The sequence below is a fragment of the Melospiza georgiana genome, chromosome 4 (genome assembly GCF_028018845.1).
Source record: "Melospiza georgiana isolate bMelGeo1 chromosome 4, bMelGeo1.pri, whole genome shotgun sequence".
Classification (NCBI taxonomy): Eukaryota; Metazoa; Chordata; class Aves; order Passeriformes; family Passerellidae; genus Melospiza; species Melospiza georgiana.
The window spans coordinates 22,145,624-22,154,848 of NC_080433.1; positions in this window are offsets into that span (position 1 = coordinate 22,145,624).

Here is a 9,225-nt window from a genome sequence, read left to right on the forward strand (position 1 = left end):
ACAATTGTAAAGCCCTAAAATCATCAATCCTCTCTGACATTTTATGGCCTGAAGTTCTCATTATGTTATTTAAAGTGCCAGGACGAAGACTTAAGAAGCCTGAGTGACAAACTTTGTGGTGAAGACTGAAAAGAAATATCAAGACTTAAGATGCCCATGGAATATATGGGAACAGACAGCTTGAATACTGCCCACACAGAAGCTGCCTGCTGCTTGCTCCTGCCATGTTCAGGAGAGTTAAGTTGTCCATATTCACAGCAAATATATAGTTTTGCCCCTGAATATGTCTAATTTGTAAGCTATGAGCAGTTCCTATCATCAGTGCAAACATGCAAATCCTTGTGTAATGATTAGCCAAAGGTCTAAAGAAACAGCTGATTAATTAAATACGACAAAAACAAAGGCTAAGATTCATCTAGATCTTCATTAGGCCCTATAAAAAATGCTATGAGCTGACATGGACTTAATGCAGTTATTTCTCCAGACATCCTGTCCCATGTTAACTGCATACCACTTTATTATAAAAATATTCTTACACTTGTTTTCCATGCACCAATTGGGAGGACGAGCCGTAATGTGACTACAGGCACATAAAGAACAGCTGAGTAATTCAGTAACTTCAGTCCAGCACACTGCCTGACTGAAAAAGACAAATCCTTAAACCTTATGTCTTCTACTCAATTCCCTGCAGTGGCAAAGCCTTGCTCTCCAGCTTTGACCATTACTATTTCACTGCTGCTTTTATTATTTCCCTCCTCTTTTATCTGACCTTTAAACACTATCAACAGTCAAGGCTTTGGCAACTGCTCTGCACAAGCGCACTGTGCTGGCTGTGCAGCAGGAAGGGAGAGCAGCTACCAGGGAACTGCAGGAACCAAAGCAGCAGGAAACCACAGGTGTGGGCAGTTGTGGACATTGAACGTCAGAGAAGAGGGAGGAATAAAGCACCATTGTAAAGCAAACACTGAAAAAGAGATATTTTTTTTCCCCTGCCATGTCCACCGTTTACTAAAAGCAGCATCCAAAACAAATAAAAAATGAGCCTGACAGGTTTCAGCCATCCATTTGTTAGACTGCATATTCTGTCTCTTCTGCCAGTAGAAGACCTTATAGAGACTATTTCCAACAGACCATGTCACTTTTGCAAGGTTTCCCTGGCCCACGGAGCCACCTCATCTCTCACTGCAAGGCACCTGTGGGTCACCAAGCAGCATCTTCACCTGTGCTGAATGGGAAATTCTGATCAGCCACTCCAGAGTCCCTTCTCCCCCTGAGAACAAGGACTAAAAATAATATCTTGTGGCTTGCTGTAGCAATGTCTCAGCTGTAAAGATTTAGTATTATAACTCACTTTTGAAACAGCTGGTAGCTGTAACACCTTGTAAGAAAACAGTGTTTCAAAAATCAGATACAGAAACACAATATTTTGTCTTGGTCCAAAATTAAAAGCAATACTGGAATATCAAACTTAGGCTAGCTGCTACAGAAGCATATTAAGGGAGTGGAAGAAAATTAGGCTGACCACTTTTGAAGAGCTAGACCACAGAGAAAACAGCAAATAATGAGGCCCATGCTGCTATTTGAGCAGGTGGTTACTTGGAGGAAACTTGGCTTCCTTTCAATAGAGCAGGAAAAACAGGCAAAGTTAACAGTCATTACTGCACTGAAAAATGAGTCAGGAGAACTCACTGCTGCTGTGCTTTATGCTAAAAATGTTAGTTCTAACTGGCACCATTTCAGTGGAGATATGCAAGTTCTTACGGTGCTAGGTTTTGCTTAGATCATCTACAAAAATTAATTTATTTGTGCTGCATAAGGAAATCTAAGTACAGAAGTGTGAAATGGTTCAGAACCCGAATAAGGATTAAGACAAAGATATTTTTTCTAATGCAGACATGGACTACTAAAATTTCTGGAAAATTAACATATATCTTCAACATTCCCAATGAACTAAGGCCACCCAAAGTAATTCCTCACAGGTAATCTGAAGAATGAGTTAAAATAATAAAAAAAAAACCCAAGGAGTACATTATGCTGAAGCCCTTAATGAGCAGGCCATAAAAAGTCTAGAGGCCAAACTTTCAACAGTACACTATTATCTATGGCTTCCTTTTATGAAAGCAAAATCATATACTACTTTTGAAAATGTCTCCCTGCTGACTGAGCTCTGGTTTTGCTGGTAGCTGCCTGTATTAAGCCTGTATCAAACCCCAGCACAAATACAGAAATTCTGAAAAACTGTGACAGTAAAAGCCATGACAGAACATGAGAAGAATGAAGGATTTTTGTTTCAAAGGACTGTGCATACATATAGCTCTTGTTGTGAAAAACCAACTGTGTGATAAAAACACTCTATGATATCACATTACTGCTTAAAGGTTTCAGAAATCCAACATAAATCTGGTTTCATAAATTCACGGGCACCTGAAGCTGTGTAGATAATTTTAGTTTTAGTTTTCCAAGTTCTGGATGTTTATTGGTGGATCTAACACAGATTTTGTTTGTAATTTAATCAGTAGCTCATGCACACACAGGTAAACACATAAAAATCCAGATATCTGCACCACTTTGGGTTAGAGATCACTGCATTACAATCAAGCAACAGTGATGGGAGTAAAATAGTAATTAGTTCTGAATTCAGCCCGAGGCATGTATTACTTAACTAAAGACTGGACATATTTATACACACATGCATAGCATCACCCTGTTTCAGTGAACTGAGACTAATTTTATACAAAACTTAATTACTTGGTTAATTTCTTCCTCTTTAAAAAAGGCCTGTGAGCCATTTCATTCAAAACAGACAGCATGTAGAGGACATCCCTCTTTTATTTTTTCCTCAAACCCCAACACCATTATGATCACAGAAATGGCTGTAAGTAGCTTCACTACCAGCAGTAAGCACATGCACATATGTACATGCACACACACAGACATATAGACTTTACAGTACAGCCACCTTCTAATTCAGGTCACATTTATGTTAATAAAAGTATTTTAAGAAATAAATATTCATGGGCTGATCTTCCAGAAGTGCTTTCTCTCACTTACCTGAGTGACACCACGTCCCTTGCCCTGCGGTTGTCTTTTCCTGAAGCTCTCCTGCTGCCGGTTCCCAGTTTGTGAGGCCACTCCCAGTAACTCTGATGATTACCTTTGGTAGGGTTGTAATTTTTATGATTAAGTTCCTCCTCACTGATTTTTCTGCTCCAGTCCCGCCCAGCTTCGGCTCCTTGCTGCTCTAGGTCTCCCCAGCTGTCTCCCCAGGGATGTCCAACACACAGCTGACAGGAAGGCACACACTTGCAGAACAGGTCTGTCTGGCTTCCACACACCTGCTGCTCATGGGCTGACTACAGCCACAGCAAAGAGCCCCCAGGCAGGCACCTGCAGTGGGTTTGAAAGGCACACCAACACAGATCAAGAGGGACGGGTTATGTAATGAACAGAATTCATACACTTCTGGGTACAGGTTCACGTTTAAAAGAATGGGCTCTTGGAACACAAAATCTGTACAAAACCCCCAGGATTCCAGAGGCTGAAAAAGCATTCAGAAAAAGCATTGAATGAAAAAACATTCCAGACAGGAACACAGTCTGCAAATGAAGAAAGAGATAAAAGACTAATGATATCAAAACATGCTACAGAAGATAGCAGAAACACAGGGCTTTTCACATTCTGCCTTGCCCTTTTGTGTCCCTCCTTCTCAGGCTGTCCATGCATTCTGCCAGAACTTTGGAAAGTTCTGGCAGAACGCATGGACAAACAATATTCCTAAACTTCCTGTGACCTTTTCCTGCCATGATTCCCTGGGGGTCTCCATTGTGCTCCACTGGTGTCCTCAGCAGCCGTGGGGTCTAATCTTCATCACACCTCTGCATCTTAGTTCTGGGGACTTTCTTCCCAACCAATGCATGTATGCAAGCCCCAGCTGTTGGTCTGCCCTCCCCTATCACTGATAAATCTTGTGTTAAGAGTTTCAGATTCATGAGTCCTGCTTATGTGAGTATACACAAGATTATTTGCTTATATGAGTCTACACAAGATTATTTGCTTACCTACTTCACAGGAGTGAGAGGCAGTTGCATTTCAAGAGTAAACAACAGTTCTTGTTGAGAGACAAACTTCATTTCACACTCAGCAACTTGATGCAGGTGGATTGGGGAAGATGCAGCAGATGATGTGATCTCTGCCAACTGTTTTGGCCAAACTCATCTACTCCTATTAACACTGTGTCACTGCATATAATTATGTTGTTGTGGGGAAAATTTTAGTTGTGGCACAATCAATACCTTTAGGTATCAAAAACAATAGTTAATTTAAGAGACACTTCTCATTAGCGTTATTCTTCCAGCTGTCATTAACCCATGTGTGCAAAATGGTGAAAAGCAGGAGTGATTTTTTTATTGCTTGATCTCTCTACAGACACTGGCAGGAGTGGGCAAAGTAGTATCAGCAAAATAGTCCTGTGATATGGATTTTTATTCCCTGAGAAACCAGGAGAGACATTTTCTAGACTGAAAATTTTCTTGAAATAGAAATATCACTACAGCTGCAGAATGTAGGCCTAGACTCTGATTTCAGCTTTTCTCTCATTCTGGTACTAATTTGCATTGACTCTCTGTAGTGTTTTCTCCATAAAGGAGCAGGGGATCTGTCTTATACCTCATTCTCCATTAAAATCAGTAAAATGCAAATAACAGCTCCTCATTTAAATGAGTTCCTTACTGAAATGAGTTACATTCCACAGGCACCCTCCTCAAGGGCACCTGGAGGAAAACCTATTCAGATTCCTTTTTAAAAAAATGACAACTGAAAATCTTCCTCCTTTCAGTTTCTGCACCTCCCTACCGTGGAAGAGAGTGTGAAAGGGAAAGGGTTAAATATTCAGGGTAAGCATATGCAAAAGCAGCAATGGCTGCAGCTTTTAATTTCCCCCACCAGCTCCCAGTCTGACTGGTTGGATAAGACATTTTAATGGTTCAGAGTTCAGGCTTCAGCCTATATAATCCTCCTCATTCATCAATGAGAAGACCTTTCCTCCTGCTTAGTGAAGTGACAGAAGTAATTTATTGTCCTGTGAAAAACAGACTTTTCCTGCTATGTCTTGTATTGTATGTGCATCCACAAAGAAAACATTGCCTGTTTAACATCCTCTATCCTTCTCTGTTTTTTCCTTACGATTAAGCACAGCAGACTGGCAGTTTTATTAACATAACCACCCTCTTTATCTCCAAGACTGCCAGAGCACACATAGAAACCATCCTAACCACACACAGCTGCTGCACCATAGCCTCAAGACGGGTTCTGGGACTAAGTAGTGAACTTATTATTTTCACCTTCTAATATAAGACTTAAAACTGTGGCTTATAGCTGATAGACTGTGACTGATCTTTTGGTCAACATAAGCCCACAGAGGTGCAGAAACTCGGAAGCTAAGGGGCTAATGTGTAAGTCTCAAACAACAACAGCCAGGCAGCTGCAAAGCCAAGCAAGGATCGTTGGTAACAACATGCTGTGAGAAAGAACAAGATGTGGCTGGGGAAGGGGCATGCAGAGGAAGGACAGCACTTTTCTGGGACACACACCCTTGTTGTAGTTTCTGTAAATAAGCACAACATGGCACAGCAGAGGGATGATCTTAAAGCGAAACAAAACCTCCCATCATTATCCTAAGCATCTTATGATGCTCTGCCTCATGAACTTTGCCTCTCAAAGTAGCAGGTTTTCTTAAGAAAAATTACAAGCCTATTTTTTTTATGGCAACTCTGTTGTGATTTTCAGTTCAGCCCTGAAGTATTTCTTATTTGAAATTTTCAAAGGTTCCACCATATATAAATAAAGTAGAAAACTGAAATGACCTAATGATTAGGCATCAATCTTCATCAGCTAGCTGAAGATCCAGTAATTTGCTAGCACTTCCTTTATTCAGGGATTTTACTCAGCTGCTTTAGAATCCCTGCAAAACTTTAGCAACACAATGCTCTGTCTGATAAAGTTGCATTCATGCAACTTAGGTGAATAAATACTTGATTTTATTTTGAAGACAGAGTCTCAGCTTCAAACCAGCTACTCAGTTGGCAGTGAAATGAGTGGTGATTGCAAGAGATGAGCAAGTCTGCTGCATAATGAGAATACTAATATACCAAATAATTAAAAACAGGACTAAGTTTGTGTTTGTGAGGATGAAAAAGGATAACAAGAGACAGCCCAAACCATCCAAGGTCTGAATATTGATCTGGAATGGGACATGACTTGGACCATGGACAATTCAGAAATGGGACTCTGCTATAAACCAGATAATTCGTATCTATTAACTCTTGACAAACCTTGAGTCTTGTCTCCAGAAAAAAAAAAATCTAACCTGATTTTGCCTAGTACTGCAAACACCTTCTCCAGCTTTTTTTGTTTCAATGACGCAAAGAACATAGAATCACAGAACAGTTTGGAAAGGACCTTTATAGACCATGCAGTTCCAATCCCCTGCCGTGGGCAGAGACACTTTCCACTAGTCCATACAGCCTGACCCTGAACACTTCCAGGGATGGGCATCCACAACTTTCTCAGGACAGCCTGTTCCAACTTCTCACCACCCTCAATGGCAAGTATTTTTTCCTTATATCCAATATAAACCTACTCTCCTTAGCCGTGAAGCTGCTGCTCGTTGAGCTGCCATTGCCGGCCCTGGTCTGACGTCTCCCTCCATCCCGCAGACAGGGAGAGACTCCCTGAGGAAAGCAGCAGAAGCTCCACGCAGCTTTAAACTCAGGGGTTAAGAAGAACTTTTGAGTTACTGTCAGGAGAGCCCCTAAAACCACCTCAGCCCATCGGGCACGGCAGCTCCTGCGGCCCGGCGCGCCCGGGGGCCGTGCGGGCCCGGGCTGGCGGCGGAGGGCGGCCCTGCTGCTGTGCCGGGGCTGTGGGCACGGTGGGCGGCACCTCCCCTACCCCGGGCCCGGGGATAGCACCGTGCCGGGGCTGTGGGCACGGAGGGCGGCACCTCCCCTACCCCGGGCCCGGGGATAGCACCGCGCCGGGGCTGTGGGCACGGTGGGCGGCCCTGCTGCGCCGGGGCTGTGGGCACGGAGGGCGGCACCGCCCCTGCTCCGGGCCCGGGGATGGCACCGCTCCGGGAGGTCGCGCTGCCCAGCACGCCCAGCCCGGTTCCGTTTGACATCCTCTGTTATTCTCTGCTTTTTCGTTATGGTTACGCACGCTGAAAGGCAGCAGACTGGCAGTTTTATTAACATAACCATCCTCTATCTGCAGGACAGCTGTAGCACACGTAGAAACCACCCATACCACACACACGGCTCGGTTGGATGGATGGGCAGAGCCCAATAAGATGATATTTAATAAGTCCAAGTGCCGAGTCCTGCATTTTAGCCACAGTAACCCCCTGCAACGCCGTGGGCTGGGGACAGTGTGGATAGACAGTGTCCAGGCAGAAAGGGACCAGTGTGCCCTGGGCAAGAAGGCCAGTGGCATCCTGGCCTGTGTCAGGAATAGTGTGGCCAGCAGGAGCAGGGAGGTCATTCTTCCACTGTACTGGTGAGGCCACACCTTGAGTGCTGTGTCCAGTTCTGGCCCCTCAGTTTAGGAAGGACGTTGAGAGGCTTGAGCACACCCAGAGAAGGCAACGGGGCTGGTGAGGGGCTTGGAACACAAGCCCTGTGAGGAACGACTGAGGGAGCTGGGGGTGTTTATCCTGGAGAAAAGGAGACTCAATGGTGACCTTATCACTCTCTACAGCGACTTGAAAGGTGGCTGCAGTCAGGTGGGGTTGGTCTCTTTCTCCAGGCAGCAACTGACAGAACGAGAGGACACAGTCTCAAGCTGCATCAAGGGAAATATAGGTTCGATATTGTGGAAAAGTTTTTTATGGAAAGAGTGATAAAGTACTGGAATTGTCTGCCTGGGGAGGTGGTGGAGTCACCATTCCTGGATGTGTTTAAAAAAAGTCTGGATGTGGCACTCGGTGCCATGGTTTACTTGAGGCGTTAGGGTATGGGTTGCACTCGATGATCTTGAAGGTCTCTTCCTGCCTAGTGATTCTGTGATTCTGTCTGTGATGCCGCACAGAGCCGGCCGCGGCGGCGCTGGAAGGGATGGGCAGGCAGGACACGGAGCTGGGACCCGGAGCCGGGACCCAGAGCCGGGACACGGTGCCAGGGCACAGCCACAGCCACAGCCCGGCGCCGCGGAGCGCCAACCGCGCCGACCTCCCGGCCGCCGAGCTCTCCCAAGAGATTGTGTTCGTGAAACACAGAATCAACCGAGCTCGTGAACCCGGGCAATGAGCGGGCGGGAGGGGCGGGCACGGCGGCCGGGCGGCGTTTGGTGTCGCGTTACCGCCCGCCCCGTCCGTGAGGGCGGCCGGCGGGGCGGCCCCAGCGCCCCGGGGGACGCGGCCGTGGCGGCGGCCGAAAGGTGCCCGTGGTGTGGGACAGCGCCCTGGCCTGGGCTCTAAAGGGGGATGGCCGGTTAACCTCAGTTTTACCTCGTTGTACGAAGAGACTTGGAACACTTAGCGTCCGAGGTTTGCCGCCGCTTTACAATGCTGTAAGGCCATTACAAACCACCGGTCGCGTTCCTTCCGCACGTACCTGCAATAAACCCCGGAAAACAGATACCCACTGAGTCTGAGAAATCATGGGATTAAAAACTCTGCAGTGTGATGTATAAAGTCACTACACTGAAGCACTTCCGTCTCTTTCTGCACAGTTCCGTCCCATCCATTGATGGTTTTCAGAAAAGGAAATTAAAGGCAATACTTTGTGTTACGTTTTCGGTGAACACTATGGTTCTAAAACTCTGGACTTGCCCCAAGCACTTTTACATCCTAGAATTTCATTCCCTACAACTAAGCAGAGCTTAGGGAATCATAATCACTTATCTGCCTCTATGGTGACAGAACTTCGTGTTTGTACTTAACCTGTCTGGAGCCTACAATTGTGAAATAAATACTGGTTACAAATGGGGATTTTACGGCTAACTTTGAAAATAAGGAGTTGCCCTGGGTCAGAGTATTTGGGAGAGAAGCTGCAAGACAACTGTAACAGGGTAATGAAGTTTGCTAGTGAAGAGTTTGACACAATGATCTTTTATTACTGATACCAAAAATCTTTATTTTGCACAAGTACAGCATATTTTAGCTTATTCTTTCTACTAATTTCAAAATGAGTCACAAGTAATATGCAGCATACAGATGACCAGTAACCTTAA